The sequence below is a fragment of the Molossus molossus genome, unplaced genomic scaffold (genome assembly GCF_014108415.1).
Source record: "Molossus molossus isolate mMolMol1 unplaced genomic scaffold, mMolMol1.p scaffold_m16_p_7, whole genome shotgun sequence".
NCBI classification, from domain to species: Eukaryota; Metazoa; Chordata; class Mammalia; order Chiroptera; family Molossidae; genus Molossus; species Molossus molossus.
The window spans coordinates 23736960-23762932 of NW_023425401.1; the positions used below are offsets into that span (position 1 = coordinate 23736960).

The following is a 25973-nucleotide window of genomic DNA, read 5'->3' on the forward strand; positions in this document are numbered from 1 at the left end:
CTCTGTTAACATGCCTAATTGCTCCACATTGATCTCATCTTCGGTGGAGGTGGTTTGCTCTTTCATTTGGCTTCTGTTTCTGTGTTTCACCATTTTAGCTATCACTCTGGGCTTTGGAGCCTGTCAAGTTCTCCCTGTGGGTGTTGGTGTTCTGCTGTTTGTGGCTCCCTCTCCTGTGTTTAGATGAGCGAGGGAGGACCCGCGTTGAACACCACTGTCAAGTCTTACTTTCCTGGTTAAAGCTGCCAGCCCAGGAAACGTACTGTTATCCTCTAGCTTTTTGCCTGGAAGCTAGCAGTCTAGGTTAATTGATGAGTTTTGGGTTGTCAGTTGATTGAAAAACTCCCTCTGGTGCTCAGCCAAGGGGCTTTCACGAGGGTGGGGCAGATGCTGGTCCTTAGTGAGCCTCAATTAGCACTTCAATGGCCCACAGGGTGGGGTTGGATCTCCGAGGGAGGGGCTGCTGCCTCTCTCAGAGCCCTGGGAAGAAGCAATGTGGCCACCGTCCTGAGTGGCTGCACTCAGCCAAAGCTCCGAGAGCCCTCCAAACCCCGAGTGTCCCGACACAGTTCCAGTCCAGTCTGCCCTCCCTCTGCCGGAGCCCAAGGTGAGTGTCTGTGGCTGTTTTAGCCTCAGTCCCGGCTGCGCTGTGGGGCCGCCTGGGAGTGTAACCCGCGGGCGCCGCTTATAGCTAAGGCCGCTGCCGAGCTGCCGAGCTGCCGACCGTGGGCTCCCAGCCCCGTCTCGCGCCTTCACAAGCCTACCGGGATGGAGTCAGTGTCCCTCGTTGTATGGTCCTCGCAAGCTGCTTTTCTGTTGGTTTTTCCCGTCGATTTGTCTGTGTTATAGTTGTAATTCCAGTTTGGTTCTGGGAGACGGTCTGTGTAGCTCCGTTCACTCCGCCGCCATTTTTCGGTCCTTGTTGCTGTTGTTCTTATAGGGCTCTGATTTAAATTTACCTTCAGGTAGATATATCTGTTTGGACAAGAAATTGTGTTATATAATGATTTTCAACCAATAATTATCCTAATGTACAATGCCATGTAAATATTTCTCTGGGGCCTTAACAGATGAAATGAAACATAAGTGCTTTCATACTGAAGGAAAAAAATTGTAATTCTAGGGTCACAGGTTTTTATTTGCTTGTCTTTTGCTTAATTTCAAAATAAATATCGTTTTAAAATATATAGTTGAATAGTTTGGGATCCATATGAGAACAAAGTTGTTAACAGATCCTAGGTAATTACCTTGTTTTTGGGTTCATGGTGATGTTTGACCCTCATTGTTATTGCTCAAATAATAAAGTACAAACGCATGTAAGTCTACGGTTTAAAATATGCTTCCTATGCACTCTTTTCTTTGATCCTGAGCTGCTTCGGCACGAGATGTACTCCACGCACTTTCTTTTCTTTTTGGCAGGAGATATTGCAAGCATATTGATGGTGATAATTAATATTTTCTAAACAGTCAAAAAACAGGTGTACCTTTCCAAATAAATCCAAATAAAATTTCAAAACACACTTGTTCAGTGACTACAGAAAGCATTCGAAAAAGAAGGTAGGGATTGTCTTGAAAGGTTTCCCATTAGGAATGTTGTTAGAAATATTATGTTATATTTAAAAAAAAATTATTTTTTCTTTACTGAGTTTAGAGGGAGAGGGAGAGAGAAATAGAAACATTGATGAGAGAGAACATCAATTGGCCGCCTCCTGCACGCCCCCCACTGGGGATTGGGCCCACAACCTGGGCCTGTGTCCTGACTGGGAATCAAACTGGTGACCTCTTGATGCATGGGTCAGCGCTCAACCACTGAGCTACACCAGCCAGGCTATGTTGTATTTTTTAAAGATAAGGATCTAGCTTTATTTATCTCTGTAATTAACCTCCATTGTTTATCAAGTGCCTGAAACACAGTAGGGCATTTGCTATACTTTAAATGGTATACGTTTTAAACCTATTTTGTTATTTTTAATGGAGGTTGTAATGATCTTTTTCTGTTTGGATCTAAAAGTTTGTGGGATAGAGTTAATGGTAAGGGTAGCTAAATTAACTTTACGTTATTAGATAAAAGTTACTAATCTTGACAGTAACCACATTGATACAAACTGTGCAGAGTGCCTTTCTTTAATTTCTCTAGTTGATCTCATCTTGTTCTAGAGTCTCCAAGCTCCTTGATGTAATAAGCTCTTGGTTTTATCAGTTAAAATACTTCTCTTTTCTGAGTTAAAATGTTGCCATGTAACTACCCAGTTTTTTCTTCTCTCTTTCTCCACTCACTGGCTTTGTCCTTCCTTTCCTTCTTCCCGGAACAATTTTGGGTGTGAAGGGCATATTGCATTTCCTCCTAACACAGAGAAGACAGTCTCTGCTCTCCATCTGGCGGCCTCTGTGTCTACTCAAGTGCAGCAGAAGTCAGGTGGTCCCTGGGCATGTCCACTGCTGTCCACCATCTGGGCGTGGGACCCGTCCCTGGCTTTGATGAATGTGGGCAGTGTAATTACCTCCATTCTCATTGTCCCACACTCACCATCCACTTTTCCTGGACCATGCTTTCCCGGGTGCCATCCCCTTAGCACTTTGGAGACCACATGTGGAGAGAGTCTGAGGATTTTAAAGTTTTTTTTTCACCTTAATAAGACCTGTGTTGCCCTGCAGAACTTTCTTCAGATCCGTGTGACTGCGCCTCTCGCCACTGCTACTTCACCGCCCCCATGCCTCCCAGGGCTCAGAATCATGAAGACGGGATGCTCCCGGGATTCTTGGATTGCCTCACCCTACAGGGATATTTTTCTTTTCCACTCTGAGGGGGTTGATCTGAAGAATCGGGGCCAAGACTTTCATCTAATCTCTCATCTTTCTATTTCCAACATCTTGGCTCTCATCTTGCCACACACCCACAGCAGGGCTTCACCCTTCTATTTTGGTGCAAAGCCACTGCAGAACATCCTTATTCTGTAGCTTCAGTGTATGAATTCTTCTCTCCTCCGTCTTCTGGCACCTGTCACTGGATCTGCAAATCCCTGCTGTGGAAATACACAGAAAGGCCCTTTACCTCTCAGCCTGGCTTTTGCAAAAGTAAAAAAATGCATGTCTTCAGCTTATTACCTGGGTAAAGCCATCCTGGAGACAGGCATGTTGTTGACAAAGTTAGTAGTGGAGTAAGAGGCATTCGGGATTTTGGTATTAGCCAGCATGTCAGTGCATGGAGTTAATATCTCAAAAATAAAAAGACGTGGTCTCTGTTATACCTGCTTTGCATAATGATACAATGTGTTCTTGTCATATTTTATTTCTCTACACCATGGAACCATTTATCAAGATTATCACAAGATCAGAACTGGCTGTTGTTATATAAAAAGGAATGTACAGTGAACGGTAAAAATCACAAGTTCTCTCATTTAAAAGCAGTTCACTCCACTGTTTACTTTCCATACTATAGTAAGTTCACAAAGTATCCAATTAGATAGTTTCCCTGAACGTTCTCTCATGAGACTTTGGCACAAAACGTACTGGGTTGGCTAAACATTTTCATCCAAGAGTCACATACAAATGAAATGTTAATTCTCTTACTCTTTTGATACTGACGTTTCCTTAATCTGTCATGAGAGACAAGCTCGCAAGAAGATGCTGTTACATGATTAAGGAAATGTCGATGAGGGAGGAGAGGTTAAAGACCGTGACAAGTTATTTAGAAAATATCTTGTCGTCATGGATGTTTAATGGTAAAATAAGTCAGCGAGGCTCAAAAAAGTCGATGTAGATATTATAGGCGACTGGAAGGAGTAGGTGGTTATTGTAGCTGGAACGCCTCCCAGAGCAGATGGTTTTTTAGGAGTTTTTGAAGGAGAAGAGCAAGGTGCCCTGCCTGGCGTATATTAATTGAGCGCCTGTTCCAAGTGTAGGGGGTGGTTGGAAGAAAGTGTGATGTCTTGAGTGGGCGAATGATACAAACAGTCACAACTTCAAAATAACCTGGAATTTATATCTCAAAGCTTACAGACGATTTCACAAAGACACAGTTTGGTCTGTAAGGAATCAGTGAAATGCATTTATACAAACACATTTAACACCATATGAAATAGAACTTAACTAACAAGGTTAACATTGGATATTGCTCATCAACAAAAAATAAAAATTTCCTAAAGAGGAGAAATCACACTCAAACGACTCGTGAGTTTGTGTTTTAAAGGAACAGATTTTATCAAGCATTTGAAAGATTAATATTAACCTCTAATATTTTCTCTCCACATTTGGCAGGCATAGATTCTGTGAGAAATGACATGGTTTGACTTATTATGTGGTCACTACATTCAGTTTTTTATTCATAAGGACTCTTGAATCTAGCCCATCCATCCATTTCTTGGAGCTACCATGCTGCTATAAATAACATTACCTCATGTTCATACTACTGAAAAGCCTCCTAATTGAATTCCTTTCTCAGTCCTTCCAGTTTTTTAAACATATCTGTATGTTACTCTCAGATTGATTTTCTTAAAGATTGATCTTGCTCATTCACTTGATAGTGTCATAGGTAAGAACACAGAATCTAGAGACAGCCTTCCTACCTTTGAATCCCAGCCCTGTCACTTTCTAGTTGTGACCTTGGGCAACTTGTCTTCTCAGTGGCTTAGCTCTCCAAATATAAAATACTTGGAAGTTGAAATTTCCCATCTTAGAAACTTGTTAAGAAGAGTAAATTAGTTATTATTGATGAAATATTTTCAACATTACCTGCACATTGCAGGTAAACTGTAAGTGTTTCATAGAAAGGTCTGGATCATGCTTCGGAACCTTTAGATCTCCCCATTGCTTGACAGAGTTCGGAATGCGTGGTCAGGCATGCAAGGTCTTCTCCATCATCTGCTTCCCACTTTCTAGTTTTAACCAACCTTGTTTCCAGAGGTAAGCATTCTGTTCAGGATTTCATCTCTTTTGTCCTTTCTTGCTTGCATCTTTCAACCTCTAGCTTTCCTCAAACTAGGATGCTCATCAACATTTCAATACTAGGCTCATCACTACTGCCAAGGTATGTATTAGATCATGCACAATTCCTTTAATCCCACCTTCTGCATAATCTTTTTCTTTTTCACTGTCCTCCTGAGTATCTTCCCCTTCCAAATTCCTCCAACATTATGGCCTAAATCACTTGTATAACATTTTGTTGTTAAATTTCTTCAACCTTCATAATCTCTCCAACTGAATTTCTAAATTCTTAGAAAGCATAGCACCAGCAGTCAGTTTATGGCTTTGCACACAAAAGGAGCATAATAAGTACGCTTTATGGCTAATGAGCAGATAAGTGAATAAATGCATAAACTGGTATAAACTAGCATATTCAACAAAGGGATTTATTTAAAGAAATTGAAGGGTCTACAGTTCTTGAAATTTTATCCTCACTCTGTCAGGTTTTAGATAGTTACACATTAGCCAAGATCCCTCTAAAAATCAGATACGTAGTCTGCAGTTCTCAATGAAAGCATAGAATTAGTGCTTCCTGAGATTGCCAAAGTTAAGCAAATATTCTAATATGCATTTGAGCCTATAAATAGCTGATGGGTTATAATTGCCCAGTAACCAGTGGGCGTGCAGTGACAAAGGCAGTGGGCTGTGGTGGCTAGCCACTGTATGATCATTAGCATAGGTCTGGTGGTGTACAGAAGAAGAGTTTCAAGTCTGAGATCTGGACAGGTGGTAGTTGTACCTTTAATACCCAGGAACTAAGAAAATATAAAATAATACCAAGTAACATAAATATACCAATGCTTTAAAATAAGTACAATTAATGCTCTATTTAAAAAAAACAATATCTTTGAAAATCACCAGTGTATGTAAATACGAAACAATATTTTTTGTTATTTTTCTACATATGTGAATTTATAGATCCATTGTAATATATTGATGTGCCCTATTTATGATCCACATTTTGGGAGGTATTGGAATGAAGCATGACATTATTGAAGTCCAAATTATGAGCTGGTTTTAATGAGCTTCTCTGTGTTCTTGGACCAAACTCTTTCCCAGTACCCCGGACCAGGTACTGAAGCATGTTTTTAGTTACAAATTGAGCAAAGACTGAGCTGGATAGGAGAGAAATTCAAAGAGCTCTTAGAACATATGGCATAGAATGGATGTTTTATCATATTTTGTTGAATATATATTACTCAAGATTTGATCATTTGTCAATATTTAGTTGAACTGTTTTTAAATTGCTATTCGTGATAACACTCAGTTGCTGGCTGCAGGCCATGTGTTAAAGTACTATGTGGAGTGTGTAAAAGCTAACAAGGCAAGTTTCTCTTATAGAAAATCAAAACTCTTTACCCTATTGTATCACTCTCAAGGAGTTAACCGAGCAATTGGTAAAAAATTAAGTAAACCAATTTACTTACGTTCTCAGGAAGGTTTAATAAGGATCTTAGAAGAGGGTTTAAGGATGTGCAAATAACTATCCTAGAAAAGAACACATTCTGTTTGAAAAGAACATTGGTTAAGTAGCTGCCTTTCAAAACACAAAACGTTTGTATGGCTCTTGGGTCTACTATTAACAGGATTTTCTCCATGCCTCTTAGAGTGCACACTGACTTCAAAGGGAATTCTTTCATGAAGTATGGGGAGACCCTGTACATTGACTGAACAGGAGGTTGCAAGAAGTGTTTGAAGAAAACTGTGGTGGTGATGTGTATGAAAGAGTGACTAAACTGCTAAGGAAGTCAATGAGACATGGCTTTCCTCGTGCTACAAATTACAGTGATTGAAATTGAACATAGAAGTAAAAAAATGCCTCAGAACAATTCAATATAGACATCCTCTTCTGGTAGGACTTTGAATTCTAGGAAAATCCTGCAGTAAAAATAGTTGAATTGCAGCCTGGCCAGTGTGGTTCAGTGGTTGAGCGTCGATCCACTCACCAAGAGGTTGCTGGTTCAATTCCCGGTCAGGGCACATGCCCAGGTTGGGGTCCTGATCTCCAGTGGGGGACATGCAGGAGGTGATGTTTTCTCTCATCGATGTTTTTATCTCTCTCTCCCTCTCCCTTCCTCTCTCTCTCAAAATCAATAAAGAAAAAAAAAAATACTTGAATTTCACAGAATGCAGTACCAAAGGATTTGCTTTTATAAAAAGCATGGTTTAAGAGAAAAATAAATACCATTCTAATAGATGCCCTGGATTATAAAAAGCGTAAAATTTGCTGGCAGTGTTTAATGTATGTATGATATTGGGGACACTTTACCTTTTAGTATGTAAGGTTCTCTGTATGATCCTTGGAAACAGTTTCTACCTGTTAAGAATAGAATGATTCAATTAATCTTATAATTACTGATCATTGAAACTAAAGTTCATGTTATGCATTTTAGCTTAATTGTAGGCTCCATTGTTATTGCCTTTTCTTAATTATCTTTTACTTTTATTTGTTGTACTTATTTAGGTACATTTCTAAATTTCCTATGTCCTAGCAAAACATTTTAAAATGGAAAAAAATACAGTTGACGAATTAACAATAAAGACTTTTACAAACTTTGGGGTATATTTCTATTGGGATTTTTTTCTCAGTATTGGTCAATTTTTACTTGATAATGGTTACTGATTTCACCTTACACAAAATAATGCAAAGAAAAGTGTACAGTCTGAAAAGGTATATCTAAAATATGTAAAGGGAATAAAATAAGATCGGAGGCTTTATTCTTTTACCTACCTTCAGTGTTTGTCGTCTTAGAAGACGTGTGTCATTTGCTGTAAGGTACCCATGATAAGGAGCCGCAAAGAAAAGAAACAGCAAGAATTAAAAATAAAAAACAAGCTAGGGAAAATGTTAGTTCAAAGTTTTATAACTCTTTTCTCTAAAATGTTTTTAAAGTATTTAAAGATTAGTTTATTTGACTTTAAACAGAGTTGTGAGTATAACTGGGCCCTTTTCCCAACTTACTTTTCCATTAAATGCCTCTGCAGAATAGTCAGCTGCTAAAAAATGTTGTGAAAATTTGCCCTCAGAAATTTTTCATGTAAATGTTTAATCAGTTTTTGTTGTTAACTTGGCCATAATACATTGAAATGCTTATTTATCTTTGAACAATTGCATGCACATAATCCTCTTGATGAAAATTCAGTGTACTTTGTATGATTGTATGAACTTAAGGCATCATTCAGGGATTGACATTTTGAACAACTGTTGGTAGTTGATTTTACTTTCTATGATAGTAAGTTTTTAATATTTAAATTCTTCAGATGTGTTGTTCTATATATCAGCCTTTCCAATTAAGTTTTATTTTCTTTAGTCTTCACATTTTGTTATTTTTATGCCTCCATTTTACAACCAATATGTGTGTGTTTGATATATTTTATAATATTTTAAACTCATTCATTCAGTGGAGAAAAAAAATGTATTAATATAATCCTTTTACATTAATAACAGAGAATGTGGAACTAGATCTTTTATAAAACTTATTTTAATTTATAGAATCTATGATTTAGAAAAAGAAAATTATTTTTTCTCCGTGATTTTTATTATTTTGACCTTAAAAAATACTTACGTATGCATTTTTAATAGAGTGATAAGGCTGGAATTTGGTATCAGGTAACCATAATGATAAAAATATATTCGGTCTTGAATCTTGCAGGCACATAAAGGAACCAAGTTAATGACTACCAAAGAAGAATTAAAACTGTGCAAATGACAGAGCTGGGAATAACAATAATACTGGTAGACAAACTGAAATATATTAAGAATTAATGCCATTCTTCTATTACTAGTTAATTGGAAAACAAGCATTTCAAAGTTAATATTTCTCAAATGAACTTGCTATAGGGAATAAACAGATATAATCATTAGTAGTTTAGGGCATTTCAACTGTGACAATATTTATTTTTTATGTTTTTTTTATATACTACTCTTAAGAACACAATATTTATGAGTTCATCTTGAAATTGTAAGGATTTAAACATAATAGTAACCATTATTTGTTGGTATATACAATACAATAGGAATTATGCAAAGAGCTTTACATGTGTCACATATATTTGTCAATTGGGAATATTAATAGTACCTCCTTCATAGTCTACTGTGAAGATACAAATGTGTAATCAGTATGAAATGCTAAGCAGAGATCAGCAAACTATGGCCCATGGGCCAAATCTGGCCCAGCACCTATTTTTGAAAAGAAAGTTTTATTGGGATTTTATATATATATATATATATATATATATAGAGAGAGAGAGAGAGAGAGAGAGAGAGTTATATATATCGTTATATATATACATATATGTGTGTATAATGTTTAGTGAAGTATTTAATAAATGTCTGATGTTATCTATTATATTATTAATATTATTATTATTATTTTAGCTTTTACCAACTAAATTTTCTATATTAGGAAAATAGATGGAGTATTTGAAATGAAAGTGATTATTTTTAAGATGTATAAAGGGTAATTATTTTCATATAGTATTCAATGCTTATTTATACATTTCTTTTCCAAAGTAAAAAATACAAATAATTAAATGTAGTCTTTTATTTCTTGACATTTTGGTAGATCGATATACTGAAAATTCCACACCAAACACTTCAAAAAGCTGGATAAATAATATAAATGCATGACTATGATCATAAACTGTAAATGCATGACTATATTGCAAGTTAGAGAGAATTTCCCAGAGTCCAAAAAGAGAGGACACTAAAGACCAGAGTTTAACTGGAGGCAAAGCTGCCTTGGGCATGTCTGCAGATGTCTGTTCCACTGAGGTAGCACCACAAGGTCATTAGCTTCTTCAGTTTGGTGTTAGAAGGTTATCAGCATATAAAGTTAAACATTTGAAATGCTGTGAGATTAAGGAGAAGGAGAAGGAGAAGGAGGGTGGGGGGTGGGAATCATTTTCAATAAGAAAGAATGACAGATGACATTTTCAGCCTGATCACAAAATTGATACTATCAAAACCCCTGTAGAAATAAAAACCAGAGACTGAAACTCCTGCCAGGTTGGAACTAGAATCTCTACTATCTGGGAGATCTAAATAAAACCCCAAGATAAGAATTTATTTTAAAGTTATTCTGGGTTGATAGTACCAATGGTTACCAGCAGAGCCAAAAGCAAATTCCTCCCAGAGACATTCACTCACTACTGAAGATTTATGTAATTCTCATCTATAGAGTTTGTAAAAAGCCCCAATGAAAAAGTTACAGTTAAAAATTTAAAACATGGATGAGAAAAAAAAAATTATTATGGACAAGATGCAGCAGAAACAAAACAAAGCAGGTGTATACCAAAATAAACAAAAACTGATAAAAATTTGCAGTGATAGTAAATATTTTTAAAAAGCTTAACAATAGAAAAATTCAAAACTTGAGAAAGCAACATAACTATTTTTAAAAACACAGTCTGACAACAAAATAACAAAATCAATGTCTATCAACATAAAATATGATTATTAAATTTTGAAAAATCCTCATGCCATTACCATGATTATATGAAAAAAATACTAAATAGCCTACATTTAAATTATTAGAAATAATATGAGCCATCTGATATTTAATATGTAGTTATAACATATAATTGAAAAGGCAAAGTGGATTCTATTTACAAATATGTCAGAAAAATGCAAATTATGTTGGAATATATCTTACAAAGTTGCACAAGACCTTCAAGGACAAAAATGATGCATTTACAGAAAACATGAAAGTAGAATTAAACAAGTGGAGAGCAAAATCTTATTTATTTGTAGGAAGACTAAGTATCATAAATGTATCAATTCTCCACAATTTCTAATGCCGTTCATAATTTTAAAATAGTATTTTTAAAAGGAACTAGGCAAGCTTATCTTAAAAATGCATGTATGGTCTGAATGTCAAATGTTTAGTCACAGTCAAGGGTAAGTAGGAGGGTGAACCTAACCTCACATCAAATGGTGAAGGTATGATGATGTGGAATGTGGTATTAGTGCCAGTACAGGGAACTTCCATTAGAAAGAAGAGCCTGGAACCATGTCCATGCACAGAGGTAGAATTGCAAAGCATACAAGAGATTATTAAAATTATATTGTGAGATTATCCATTTGAGAAAAAATTAAATTGGATGTCTATTTTATGTTATACACATACATAATAATATAACTCTTACTGACATTGTATATGTAATAAACAAAATTTAAAATCAATTTTTAAAGTTTTAATAGTATGATTTTATAAAAATTTGAATCTCCTGTACATCGAACAACAGCAACACAAAAGATAACCTGCCTCCTGGAAGAAGATAAGTGTAATGTTTAAAATCGACAAAGGATTATCATTTAGAATATGAGAAGGACTTTTGTGACATAAAGAGGAAAGTGAACTCTTTTGTATTAAAATGGGCAAAGGATATGAAAAATGCAATGCTAAAATGAAAACAAGGTTGCCCAATAAACATAAGGAAAATTAGTCAAGTGGTTTCAAATAGGAAAAAACAAATGAAAAAAGCTATCATTTCACATTTATCAGAAAAATTATAAGTCTGACAATACCAAGTGTTGGCATGCATGAGGATTCCATCTTAAATATCATTTTTTAAAAATAAAGGTTTTTTATTGATATTTTTGAGAGAGAGAGGATGGGAGAGAGAAATAAAAACATTGATGTGAGAGAGAAACATTGATGGGCTGCCTCCTGCATGCCCCCTACTGGGGATCGAGCCCAAAATCCAGGCATGTGCCCTGACTAGGAATCAAACCAGGACCTCTCAGTCCATGGTACGATGCTCAATTCACTGAGCCACACTGGCCAGGCTGGTCTTATATATCTTTTTTTTTTTTGGTGGTGGTGGTACGTGCCCCTAGCAGGAACCAAACCCTGGACTCTCTGATCCGCAGCTGACGCTCAACTGCAGAGCCAAACTGGCCAGGGCGGGTCTTATATATCTTAAAGAAACATTTTAGAAGTAACTTATCAGTAGTCTAAATGTAATGGTATATATATGCAAGGACCCAGCACTTTTTCCCTAGGTATGTATTCTAGAAAAATTCTCACATATGTCTATCATGAGGTGTGTTTAAGAATGTTAAACGCCCTGGCCAGTTTGGCTCAGCGGTTAGAGCGTCGGCCTGCGGTCCAGAGAGACCCGGGTTCGGTTCCTGCTAAGGGCACGTACTTCGGTTGCAGTTTGTCCCCGGCCCTGGTTGGTCGTGCGGGTGGCAGCCACTCGATGTGTCCCTTCACGTCGATGTTTCTCTCTCTCTCTCTCTTCCTCTCTTTCCCTCCCATTCTATCTGAACAAAAAATGGAAAAATATCCTCGGGTGAGGATGAAAAAAAAAAAAAGAAAAGAAAAAAAAAGAATGTTAAACACTTTTGCATTGTTTATGCTTGAAAAATAAATTAGAGTCAATCTACTGCACCATCAACAATGGCAAAATATAGTAGCACATTCAACCAATTGATTATCATTCAGCAGCATTAATGAAGGAACCTGAGTTAAATCTGTTAACCTGAACATACCACAAACCCAAATGTTGGGTTTTAAAAGAGCAAAAAACAGTATACATGTCTCTGTTAGCACTTTTATAAACTATTCAAACTTGCAAAATGTTTATGTTTTAGAGATACATATATAGAGAGAACACATAAATAAATGGAAATGACAAAAGTCAGACTGAAGAAGGTGTTATCTGTGGTGACAGGAGAGTGCATGAGAGGGTGTCCTGGAAGCTACGCCTACATTTGATTCCCTCCATCCGTGATGGGGACAGAGGTCTTTTCTTGTATTTTTACATTCATCATTGCATATCTAAAATCTTTTGCAATATTATCTAAAAAGAAAATATATATGATTTCTTTCATATTGAAATTCTTCTTAAACATTTACAAATGTCATAAGAAACCTCATTCTTCTCTACTGAAATAGAGTATTGACAATATCAGAAATGAGTGTGAAGAAAAAAACGTGAAGGGGCAGTTTGGATATAAGTACTTGTAATAAAAGCAAGCCTTCTTTAAGAAAACGACAACCCTTTCATGTTTGTTTGTTTTCCTTAAACACATTTCAGTTAGAGATGTCTCATCTAGCTGTTTTCAATGGAGTATAAGGCACTGTTGCCTTGGAATGAGCATGGATTAAAATATTAATAATAATAATAAGGCTTTCCCCATTATTATAGGATTTGAAATGTTAAAGAAAAATTCTTAGAAATTGCTAAAGGTTAGAGAGTATATTCAGTCAGTATATTTTTTCTTATTACTTGGATTTTAAAATATGGAAGTGTTAACCTTTCCAAAGGTATAGAGAAGATAATTAGGTGATACTTAATCATGTTTCTGTAAGGACGATATTGCTGGATTGAAACCTATTCTTGCTGCCAACACTTACTAACATTGTGAGAAGGACATCTTGCTTCCCAGTGTCGGCTCTAATTTGGGACAAAATAATGCATCTAACTATCTTGTCATCTATAATTCATGGCCGCTCCTAAGTGTAGTTCATTGAAATCTCACCCATGCTCCAGCCTCAGTCACTCCGGGAAGCAAGATTCATTGCACTTTCCTCTCTGTTTTTATCTAAATTATTATGTTAACTATATACAGGGTCTGGGCAGTAAATTGTTGTGAAACACATAATGGAAGTCTCGCTTGACAATATCCCTGTAACAAGAGAGCCTGCATTTACTTTTTATTTATTTTTTTAACTTTGTAGAACATGAGCACAAAAAAAACTAAATGTTTTTCATGTTTTTTCTCCTAAGCCCTCCTTCAAATGTCACATGTTTGATTCTGTTTTTTTTGTTTTGTTTTGTTTTGTTTTGTTTTGTTTTGTTTTGTTTTGTTTTTAATGACTGGCTTTGCTCTCCTGCCCTGCTAATGTGACTCCAGCCTCACTAAGCAGCAGCCAAAGCAAAACACCTGCTAACAAGGCTGAGCACTGAGCCCCTGCTTTTTAATCCTGGCGATGCTCCTGTGACGCTTACAGGTTGGATCGGCACTTTGTAAAGTTGTATTAATTTGTCCTAGTATCCTTGAGTTGCTGTTTGATTTAGGTAGATACTTGTACGGGGAAGAATTCTTGTTTGGAAACCTCAAAACTTCCTGAACTTCAGGCTGGTTTGATAATAGGACTTGGTTACTTGGGTGCTATGTCCTATTACTGGTTTTGTCATTTTGTAATTTTGCAATTAAAGCTTTCTTATTTATTTTATTTTAATTTTCTAATCCTTACCCGAGGATATTTTTACATTGATCATCAGATACAGTGGGAGGGACGGAGGAAGAGAGAGGGAGAGAGAGAAACATCAATGTCACAGAGACACATTGATTGGTTGCCTCCCGCACGACCCTGACCAGGGCCCGGGACGAACCACAACCAAGGTACGTGTCCTTGACTGGAATTGAATCCAAGAATGTTTTGTCCAAGGGCCGACGCTCTAACTATTGAGCCAAACTGGCCAGGGCAAAGCTTTATTTTTAAAATAATTTTATCTTTTCTATGCTGAGGGGGTAATACTAAATTTGGGTGTTATAGAGTTAGTGTGGAATTAATTTTTTTAAATCTCATGGCAATTTATTGAAAATATTTTTTGAACTCTCTGGAATTTACCTTAAAGACAGTTTTCTGTCTTCAAATGTTCTCTTTAAAGATGCAAATTAATACAATTATCTTAGTTGAAAACATATTTAGGAGATATGCAATCAAAATAATAAATTGATTTTAAAAAGCTGGCCCATGTAATTACTTTTGGTAAGTTAATACTTTTTAATGAGAAACTTTAAGGAATATGTTTAGCATACTTTTAAAAAATATATATTTTTATAGATGTTTTAAATAGAGAGGAAGGGAGAGAGAGATAGAAACATCGATGTGAGAGAGAAACATTGATCAGCAGCCTCCTGCACACCCCCTCCTGGGGATCGAGCCTACAACCCGGACATGTGCCCTGACTGGAAATCAAACCAGGGTGTGTCAGTCCATGGGACAAAGCTCAATCTACTGAGGCACACCATCCGGGCTGTTTAGCATACTTTTAAGAGTGAAAAATATTTTCTATAGAATCAGTACTGTGCCTCAGCTTAGACTAAATTTTACTTTTCTAATCCAAGAGCCAATAAACTAAGAAATCAAGGTGTAGGAAATGCAAAATAAATATGAAAGCATGAATAGTTTTATAATGATCAAAGTAATTTAATGCCAATTCTGTGTTACTTGATAATGTAACGATTGAATCTTTATTCTCATGGACTTGATCACTGAATTAGTCAACTCTGGCTTATTTTTAAATTACAATCTCTTTTTTGGTCCTGGTATAAAGTTTTTTTTTTTCTTTTTCTTTTCTTTTTCTGTTGTCATTGTTCCAGCTCCTCTATATATTTGAAAGTGAAATGCATCTCCATAAATCATTAAGTCTTGGTTCCCATAATAATATATTGTGTATTAAAAAATAAAATTTATGGTGTGCTGAGGTTGCAGTTCTTTACTGCAGAAATCCACAAATAAGCAAAAAGAAAACCTAAAACAGAAAGGAAAGCCCAAATGCTAATTGAGTTAAGTTCATTAAGGAAGGTGAAAGTAGTGTCTTAATTATTAAATAATATGAAAGCTTTTTAGCAAAGGTATAGTTTTTAACAGTTCACTTACTTAATTGTATTGAGGTTCATTAAAATATTTTCAAGTATAATGCTTACTTTGTTTGGGGTTCAGTACTTTTAATATACTACTGCAAACTCTTTCATTAAAGCAAAGACCAGGTTCCTGGAATTTGAGCTAAGGCCAGACTATCGCGAATGGATTTTATGATGCAGGTCTAGCCCTGGCTGGTGTGGCTTAGTCGACTGGGCATTGTCCTGTTCACTGAAAGGTTGCTGGTTCCACTCCTAGTCAGGGCACATGCCCGAATGCAGCTCGATCCCCTGCAGGGATAAGTATGCAGGAGCGTCGATGGATGTCACTCTCGCACATTGGTGTTTCTCTCTCTCTCTCTCTAAAAATCAATAAACTATTCTTTAAAAAAAATAAAAAGAAAGAAATAGGTATACAACTTGCAAATGAATCACCAAGAAGTCACTAAGAGTGAAATGAAAAAGGGGCATCAAATAGCTTTTAAATATCTAATTAGTGAATTTTAGGTTAAAAACAAAACACCAAATGTTTGAAAGGAAGGTGACCTCTCTGGCAAGAGACCAGAAAGTGATCAGGAGTATAGAAACCTGTCCCTAAGTAAAGAGCATACCAGGACGACTGTCCAGGGAGTCAAACTTGCTTATAAAGAAAGGGAGCAAGATTTTTCGGTCCTTAGCCATGGCCGCAGGGGGAGCGATATCCATCACGTTGGTAAATGAAGCCAGCTCTTGTAATTGATATTGCTTTGGTGAATTTAAGTTTTAGCTTCTAATTACACATTTAATAGTATTCTTTGCTCAAAGAACTAAAGATTCACTACAATTTTAAAAAATAGGAAATAACCATTGGTATTGAGAATTAATTTTGTAAATTCTTTAATTCCTAAATTAATGTGCTAGTACCTGTAATGGGAAAGATTAGAGATGAATTCCTTTTGAAATATTTTGTGCCTTAAGATCAGTGAAGATTTCTGTTGATCTCTCCTTTGATATTCTAAATCATCATCTATTAGAGGACCCATTTGCCCTACATCTCCAGAGACCTGGGAAGATCAGCAGACTATTCATTATGCCTGTGACCTTTCCATGGGTGTTGATTAGCTTCTCCACTTATGACACCGATGTTCTTCACTAGCTTTGGTTTCTGGGCTTCACTTCTCCTAATTCCTCCCAGGCGACACCTCTGGAATGTGTCCATTGTGAAAGGAAAAGGGAAAAGGAGGAAGGATGGAGAAGGAAGCGTGAAGTGAGGGAAATGGAGGACATGAAATGAGGACAAGGCTAAAGACTCAGATCTCAGGCAGAGGGTGGAGACACTCTTCCGATTTCATTCTTTTTGAGATTTTGGTGAATGGATTGGCTCTTAGAGGCCAATTTCTGTGTATAATTTTTTTTCAATTACAGTTTACTTTTACTATTATTTTGTACTGGTTTCAGGTATGCACTATAGTGGTTAGACAATCAGATACTTTACAAAGTGTTTCCCAGATGCTTCCAATACCGACCTGGCACCAAAAATAGTTATTACAATACTATTGACTATATTCCTTTTGCTGCACTTACATCCCCATGACTATTTAGTAACTGCCAGTTTGTACTTAACCCCTTCACCTCTGTGACCCAGTTCTGCATCCCCCCAACTCCTTTCCTCTGACAAGTCATGGCAAATTAGGAAATCTGAGAGTGAAATTCAAGCCAAAGGCCATGCAGGGGAATTGAAAGTCACTATTCAGAGAGGTAAGAGCCTCAGACTAAACCTGGGGAGGTAGAAGCAAAATTATGAATGAGACACAGAAAGTGATGGAAACAGTTTGGGAATGAATCAATTAGGAGTATATCCTAAAAGAGCAAAGGCATGTGGAAAGACTTCTACAGATAAGTGGTGGTGGTGGTGGTGGTGGTGGTGGTATTGGTGTGGTGGTGGTGGTGTTGTTGGTGGTGGGTGTTGGTGGTGTTGGTGTTGGCGGTGGTGGTGGGTGGTAGGTGGTGGTGGTGGTGGTAGAGGTAGAGGTGGTGGAGGTGGTGGTGGTGGTGGTGGTGTTGTGGTGTTGGTGTTATGGTGGTGGCGTTGGTGTTGGTGTTGTGGTGGCGTTGGTGGTGTTGTGGTGGTGGTGGTGGGTGGTGGCGGTGGTGTTGGTGTTATGGTGTGGTGGTGGTGGTGGTGGTGGGTGGTGCTGGTGCTGGTGGTGGTGTTGTGGTGGTGGTGGTCCATGAGTGCATGGCCCTGGGAAGGGGTATGACCTGTGCTTTTCATTACATCCTCTTCTGAAGGTTGGATTAGTCTTTAATTAGAGTGACGTAAAGGAACCTTTATTGGAGTGAGAGGGTAATAGTAAGAACAGAAAGCCTCAAAGGTAAATATTTCTGATTTGGTGGTAGCAATTTCTATACTTAACAGTGAGGAAACAGTAATTGTAAAGAATTTTTAAGTCAGGAATTTTGCATGTATTGAGGAAAGCATATTATAATCTATTTTTGTAAATAAAAATAAAAATATGTAAATATTAGGAAGAAAGATAACATTTTTATGTTTTCAGGCAAGCACTTTTATTTTGCACTGGTGTATATGTGGCATAGCCTTTCACAGCTAACAAATGTCAAGACATTGCAAAATAAACCTCTATAAACCATATACATATGCAAGTGAAGATCATAATAAAAACATGATCTCTTATTCTATAACTACACTATGTATTTATTGTAGCTTTCCCGTAATTACATATAAATTTTTTTTGCTTTAGTATAATTTTTATGAGAAATCTGATACATATTAATATGTACTTTTTTCCTCAGTAATTTATCACTTAGTGATTTGGATATAACTTAATTATTGGATTAAGTGCAAGACCATTTAAAACATTGTCAGAAAATTTTTATTTAATACTTAATTACTGATAAAGCTTAACAATTAAGACCCTTAGAGAATTGTCTTAAATAAAGTAAGCACTTAATATTAATTAATGATCATTTAAATATCTAGTATGTAAGAGCTACAAGATTGTGCCTTTGGTTCATGGCATGGTGTCAGAACTTTGAATTAGGTAGTTTGAATTACCAGACATTTTCAGGAGCACCTTAAGATTAGGTTGATCAAATTACATTGCTGTTATTCAATTACTTTTCACCTACAAAAGCAGACAATTTCTGTTTCAAAAGAAGAGTAAAGTTTAAAATGGCACCACACTGTAAGTAGATTAAAAATGTGAGATTTAAGGAACCACTAAAGATGATAAAGGTGATGTTCTAGAACACATAATGGGTCAGGTACCAGGTAAGCACACAACTCTTGTGGGTCAGGAGGAAATGTCAAGAAAGAGAAGGCTGAGGATGCATAACAATGAAGTAGAAAACCAGAAGGTAGTGCAAGGGAAAGAGAACCTTTTATACTGTGAGATGATGAGAGAGCCAGGAAATCAACCACAGCTGGGAAAGTCATGTCAACTAATGGGTCAGAACAAGGAGAGCAGGAGACTGGCCACAAGAAATGATGATGCTCAAGAAGATACCTCTTTGAAGTAGACTGTTCTAGGTAGATAATTGTAGGTAGAATGGAAAACTAATGTAGAGTTGGAATTGTTCTACAGAGTGTTACAGTTAGAAAATTAAAGCTAATTATATGTATAGTTGTGGCATGGTATAATAAAATTAAATAAATGCTATTTTTCTCAAATTATAATGCTTTTTGAAGCATGGAATTTGCCAATAAAATACTCAGAACATGGAAGTATTATATGTGTAAAATTTGAATATTTGATTAGAATCACCTAGATATTTTATCCAACTATGCAACAAATATTTAATCATTAAATTAGTTAAGAGTATACTCATCTAAAGCGCAGCCTAGGGTGTCTCAGCAATGAACATAACAGATATTTACTGATTCAAAGTATTATATAAAGTATTATATTAGTGATTCAAAGAATCTTGGCTTGGAGGTTTTAAAAATTATTCGTCATAGAAATATGAAATTTCAGATCTTAAAACTATAGATGTGGCTTTGCTAATTCATTCTGAATAAGATTAATGGAAACACAGTACCTGGGAAACAGTCATGGATTTTGTTTTGGCATATAATTGAAATGACAGATATATCGAGAAATTGGGGTATAGTCCATGTCTAAATATACAGCAATTTATTTTAATGATTCAAAAACATATATACAAATCACATGAATCTCAAAAAATGAACCAAAATTTAACAAAAACAATAGTCATTCAGGCAAAGAATTACAATTTGAAATAATATTTTTTAAGAACAAATTTATAGTAGATATATCTTGGCTCATGCCTTACTTTATTTTGCTCTGAAAGTGTCATTGATATGTAAAAGTAGAAGCCAAACGTCATCCTACCTGGGCCCAAAATGGGCCAAAAAATTTTTTTGCACACTTTAACAGCAAAAACAGTCTCATCCAACCCAATAAAGTTCCTATGAAAGAATGGCAGTAAGAAGTCTAGAAAAGGGGAAAAAAAAAAGTTAAAACAATGATTTACCAAGTGAAACTACAGGAATTTCCCCCAAATAAATGTTCATATGTACTGTGGAACCTTTCAGAAAGCATGAAGGGCCAAGGGCAAAATGGAGACCAGACTCTTTAACATATATCTTTCAGGTGAGTACAGGGACTAAAGACATTCAAAAAGCATTGATAATTGAGTATCATATTAATAATAATAACATAAACATTTTTGTTCCCTCCCTCAAAATGGAACTTTCTCATCTCCAGATAACTGCCCTGGTAGTCTTTCAAAGAAAGCTTCTGGCGATTGGGCTCAGTTGCCTTTCCTCTCAGATCTTTCCTTAAATCTGAATCAGTCGTTGTGATGATTAGAGGAGGGTTTACAATGTAACACACAAACACATGCACACACACACACTCACACACCTCTATTTCTGTCTTACCAAGCATTCTCTGAATCAGGAAAATTCTCTACTATTCAGCCTTAGCATTTCCAACTCATCAACATGGTCTAAAAAGTACTTAACTTCATTTAAGAATACTAATGATGAAAGTTAATGTGGACAGACTCTTTAAAGTGATACAGGGCAACAAAAGATATTTAAAAAAGAAGGCTGAAAAAACCCACCAGAAAAATAATTGTGTTGAACAGAAGAAGCTCATCACAACTGTCTTAGCATGAACCACCCTCTTCCCCAGGCACCTCCAAAACCTCAGTGAGACAGATTAGAGCAATAGTTCACTGCCTCACAATGTACCAGATGAAGATAAAATCTGAATGGGAAGGGAGAGATAAAGAACAATGTGGAGGATAAATATAAACAATCAGAAATGAAAGCCAAAATGGGAGGAGCACAAAAAGTCACTGATGGAGAGAGTGGGGGATGCAGAATGCAGAACCAATAAAGTAAGCAAAGCAATGGAAATGAAACAAAAGTGCAATGGAATAAGTTTATAAAGAAAAATGATAATATGTGAGACAGAAAAAGTTCCAAAACATAGAGCTTAGCATAGTGCCTAGGACATAATAGCATTCAGGATTGACTATTATTGTTGAATTCCAGTTGACCAAATGAATAATCCTCTACATAATTGGTGTTTTGAAGAAAACAACTGCACAACTACAAAAAATAATAATAATATACAAAGATATACTTCAAGAAATCTTTCCAGAAAAATTAGACTTGAATTTGCAGTTTTATAGGGCCAAATGTGTTCAAAGATCGTTTGTAACGAAATGACCAACACAAAACATTTCATACTACATTGAGTGAATTTGAAATATGGAAAAAAATAGTTTCTAGAGTATAAAGCAATAAAGGTATAAATATATTTAATAATACATAAAATGCATTCATTATAACTACTTAACTAATTTAATTTATCTTAAAATTTTACTTGAAACCATAAACAAATCAGTGAAGTTTTTATATAGAGACTCCAAAGGCATTCAGATAAAGTGCTTTTGAGAAACCAGACCTCTAAGCCTCTTTGTCCTATACAGCTGCACTAAATCAATCTTTATTTGAGAAGAATTGGATCTAGGACTTGAAGATTCACATAAATATGCATAATAGAATAATTTACAGGGACAGCTTTATCATTGGAAACAACAAAGTGGTCATCTACTTATGTTACCATTGTTTTAGCATCATGGTCAGTTTTAATTTTCACATTGGAGAAATGTGAGTTATTCAAACTAAACATTCAAATAGAAATAAAATATAAAATTAAAACTTGAACATATTAAACTTTCTAAATAAAACATAGAGAACAAGGAAATGGCTTAAGTACTTTAAGTTGTGAAGACTTAAATGATATGTTTTAGTGATGTAAGAAATAATATTTTAGGCTTTGTATCCTGACACCTGCAGCTAGACTTGTTTTAAACCATTCAAAAAATTATAATAATAACAGTAAATTTTCACTTATTAAGCAATACACCAATGATGAAACAAATGAATTGAGAGATATGACTGCCCTTAGTAAGTACAAATAAACTAAACTCAAGTCTCTAGAATTGCTTTTATGAGGATCTGTAATCTGCTTAATGGTTTGTCTTTACACCTAATTTTAGCAGGATGACTAGAATACTTCATTATTAATAAATCACTCAAGCCGGAGGCAGGGCTATGGGGCTGTGGGGTAAGGTTAAAAATATTTTAGTCCAGTGACTTTGTAAAGACTTATTTCCCTCTGTGCTCTGTTTATTGTGGTGCAAGGCTTTTTTCAAATTTTATTACAGTTGACATTCAATATTATGTTAGTTTCAAGTATACTGCATGGTGGTTAGACGTTCACATAACTTATGAAGTGATCCCCCCACAAGTCTCATACCTACTTAGCACCATATGTAGTTATTACAATACCATTGACTGTGTTCCCAATGTTGTACTTTATATGCACTTTACGGCTATTTTGAAACTGGTAATTTGTACTTCATTCCTTCACGTTTTTCACCTACCCACCCCCCAAACCCCTGTCCCATTGACAGCCATTGATTTGTTCTCTGTATCTATGAGTCTGTTTCTGTTTTGTTTGTTCACTTATTTTGGTTTTTCAGATTCCACATATAAGTGAAATCATACGGTATTTTTCTTTCTCTGTCTGCCTTATTTTACCTAGCATAAGACCCTGTAGGTCCATCCATATTAGTGCAAATGGTAAGATTTCATTCTTTTAATGGCCAAGTAATATTCCATTGTATATATGTACTGCATCTTCTTTATTTAGTCATCTATTTTTTTTTCCCTGTAGTTAATTGATTTCTATAGAGAGTGGGAGGGAAAGGGAGGGACAGAGAGAGAGAAACATCGATATGAGAGTGGAACACCCATTGGCTGCCTCTTGCACACCCTTTACTGGGGATCAAGCCTGCAACCCGGGCATGTGCCCTTGACTAGGAATCAAACTAGCAACCTCAAGGTGCATGGGACAATGCACAGACAACTGACTCACACCAGCCAGGGCTATCCAGTCATCTACTGATGGATGCTTAGGTTGCTTCCATATCTCAGCTATTGTAAATAATGCTTCAATGAACATAGGGATGCGTAAATCTTTTTGAGTTCATGTGTTACTTTTCTTGAGATAAATTCCCAAAAGTAGAATTGCTAGGTCATGCAGTAGTTTATTTTTAATACTTTGAGGAATCTCTATAAAGTTTTCCATAGTGGCTGCACCAATTTGCAATCGCACTAACAGTGAACGGGGGTTCCCTTTTCTCCACATCTTCACCAGAGCTTACTGTTTGATGATTTATTGATGATAGTCATTCTCACAGGTGTGAGGTGATATCTCATTGTTGATTTAATTTGCATTTCTCTGATAATAAGTGACACTGAGTATCTTTTGATATTGCTATTGACCATCTGTGTGTCCTCTTTGGAGAAATGTCCATTCGGGTCCTTTGCCCATTTTTAATTGGATTGTTTGGTTTTTTAGTGTTAAGTTATGCTAGTTCTTGATAAATTTTAGATATTAATCTCTTATTGGAATTATCACTGGCGAATATCTTCTATTATTTTTTAGGTTGTTTTTTTTGTTTTCTTGATGGCTTCCTTTGCTGTGCAAAAACTTTCTAGCTTGCTGTCTCATCTGCTTATTTTTATTGCCTTCAGGGGTATATCCAATTTATATATGTTGCTGCCAATATTTTCTTCTAGTTGTTCTATGGTTTCAGTTTTTATATTTAAGTCCTTAATCCATTGTGAATTTATTTAGTCCTGTATATGGTATAAGATAGTGATCTAGTTTCATTTTTTTGCATGTATCTGTCCGGTTTTCCTAACACCATTTATTGAAAAGACTGTCTTTATCCTATTGTACACTCTTGCTTTCTTTGTCATAGATTGTTGACCAAATAGGTATAGGTTCGTTTCCGGGCTCTCTGTTCTGTTCAATTGATGTATATGCCTGTTTTCATGCCAGTACCATGCTGTTTACTATGGCCTTATAGTATAGTTTCATATCAGGTAGGATGAAATCTCCAACCATATTTTTCTTTCTCAAGATTGTTGTGCTATTCAGGATCTTTTGTGGTCCCATATACATTTTTTGGATTCTTTGTTCTAGTGCAGGGAAAAATGACATTGGTATTTTGATAGGGATTGCTTTGAATCTATAGATTGCTTTGAGTAGTGTAGATATTTTAACAATGTTCCTTCTTTCTATTCATGACCATGGTTTATTTGAATCTTCAATTTTTTTTCATTGTCTTGATGCAAGTTTTCTTATGCAATAAAGTTACTCCCATCTATTTATGCATTCATTTAATAAACACTTATATCTCCTACTGCATCCTAGGCCCATGAATGTTACTTCCTCACCAATGTTTACATTACAATAAAACATCACATTTCAGTTTCAGATATTTCTCATGTAGATTGCATGGTTTAAAATCACTTAACTTAGTTTACAAATGTCTAAATCTAGTATTACCCTTTAATGCAAAATAGCAAATTTCTATTTCAAGGAGCTTCTGTTGTCAATAGTAATCTGAATCAATCTCTCCTGTGCCTATAGGTAATTAAGATTAGGTAATTTAAAATACTCTGTGTTGACTATATATGAACCTAGTCTGTGGTGTATTCCTCTTGAAGCAAATACTCCTCTTTCTATTAATTAATTTCTATTTCAATGGCTTTATATTTAATTTTGACTATCAGATTATTGCTTGTAGTTGACTGATTCTATGTGTTGTTTGTAGATGTATCAGGGTCAACTGAGTATATCCTTGTACATATTTATGCCCTTTGTGTTAGATTATATTTGATTCCAGTATGTAAATGGCATTTTTCATTTATGACAATTATTATATTTAGTTAAATATTTAAAAGCTGATTTACGTGTAAAGCAAACATATAGTACAATTAATCTATATCTTTTACTAAATATACAAGCAATAGAAGGGAATTTTTATTATGACCTTAGTGCAATGGTACATTAAACAAATATGACTTTTATTGTGATTAACAGTACATTTACAGGATTTCCTAGTTATTATTTTAAAGGGATATAAATTAGATTATCTACTATGGACATTGAAAATGGAAAGCTTAGTGGTTATGTTGTTAAAAGGATAGGATATTAGCAAGTAAAAGAAAAGGAAAAATCAGTGAGAATCATAAATTCCACATTAAATAATTTCTGAGACAGTGTCAATATTGGTGATGTTCTATATCACATGTGTACTTTAGTGCATTTCTACATCAGCCAAATACAGATTTGAAATAAACATTTACTCACATGAGACTTGGGTAAGTGAGCAAAAATGAAAGCCACAATATTTGCAGTGTGAACAGGTGAACAAAAATCACCTCTTCCTTAAGAAGGCAGGTGGTGCGGGGGTGGGGGTGCGGGGGTGGGGGGTGTGCAAGTAGTCACCAGCTTTGATCAACCTGAGTTTGAATTCCTGTTCTACCACTTACTTGCTATGTGGTCTTAAACAATTATCTTTAACTCTGGACCCTCACATTCCTGTCTGCAAAATTGGGAAAATTCTGAAGAATAAATGGGGTTAGGTAGTTGATTAAGTACAAGGGCTGAAGAATCTGAGATGTAATTAGAATCTTAGCCATATATCTAATGTGTTATGTGACTTTTCATAAGTTAAGTTCTCCATCCTTCAGTATAAATGAAAAAATAAAACCTACTTCTTAGACTGTTTTGAAGGTTATGAGATAGCATGTCATACATTGACCAGAGTGCCTGTAATATTAATATCATAAAGCTTGAGGTAGAGAGTAATGGAGCTAATTCTTTCATATAAGGGAGGTCAGAGAAGGCTTTTTGCTAAATAACAGCTGAGCAGAGATTTCGGAAAGGGATGGAATGAGACTTGCAGAAGTCTGGAGGAAGGGTATATTTGAGTGGAAGGAGAACTGGCATGCCAGCCCAGGAACAAATCTAGGCTTGTGTAGTCAAGACAAGGAGACAATGTAATAGGA

General features: G+C 35.8%; 1 protein-coding gene across 5 annotated transcripts in view; it reads left to right on the top strand.

Moving 5' to 3' along the window:
- The window catches only part of DGKB (diacylglycerol kinase beta), a 589512-nt gene that overhangs the window by 326073 nt on the left and 237466 nt on the right, over nucleotides 1-25973 (top strand). The window lies entirely within an intron of this gene.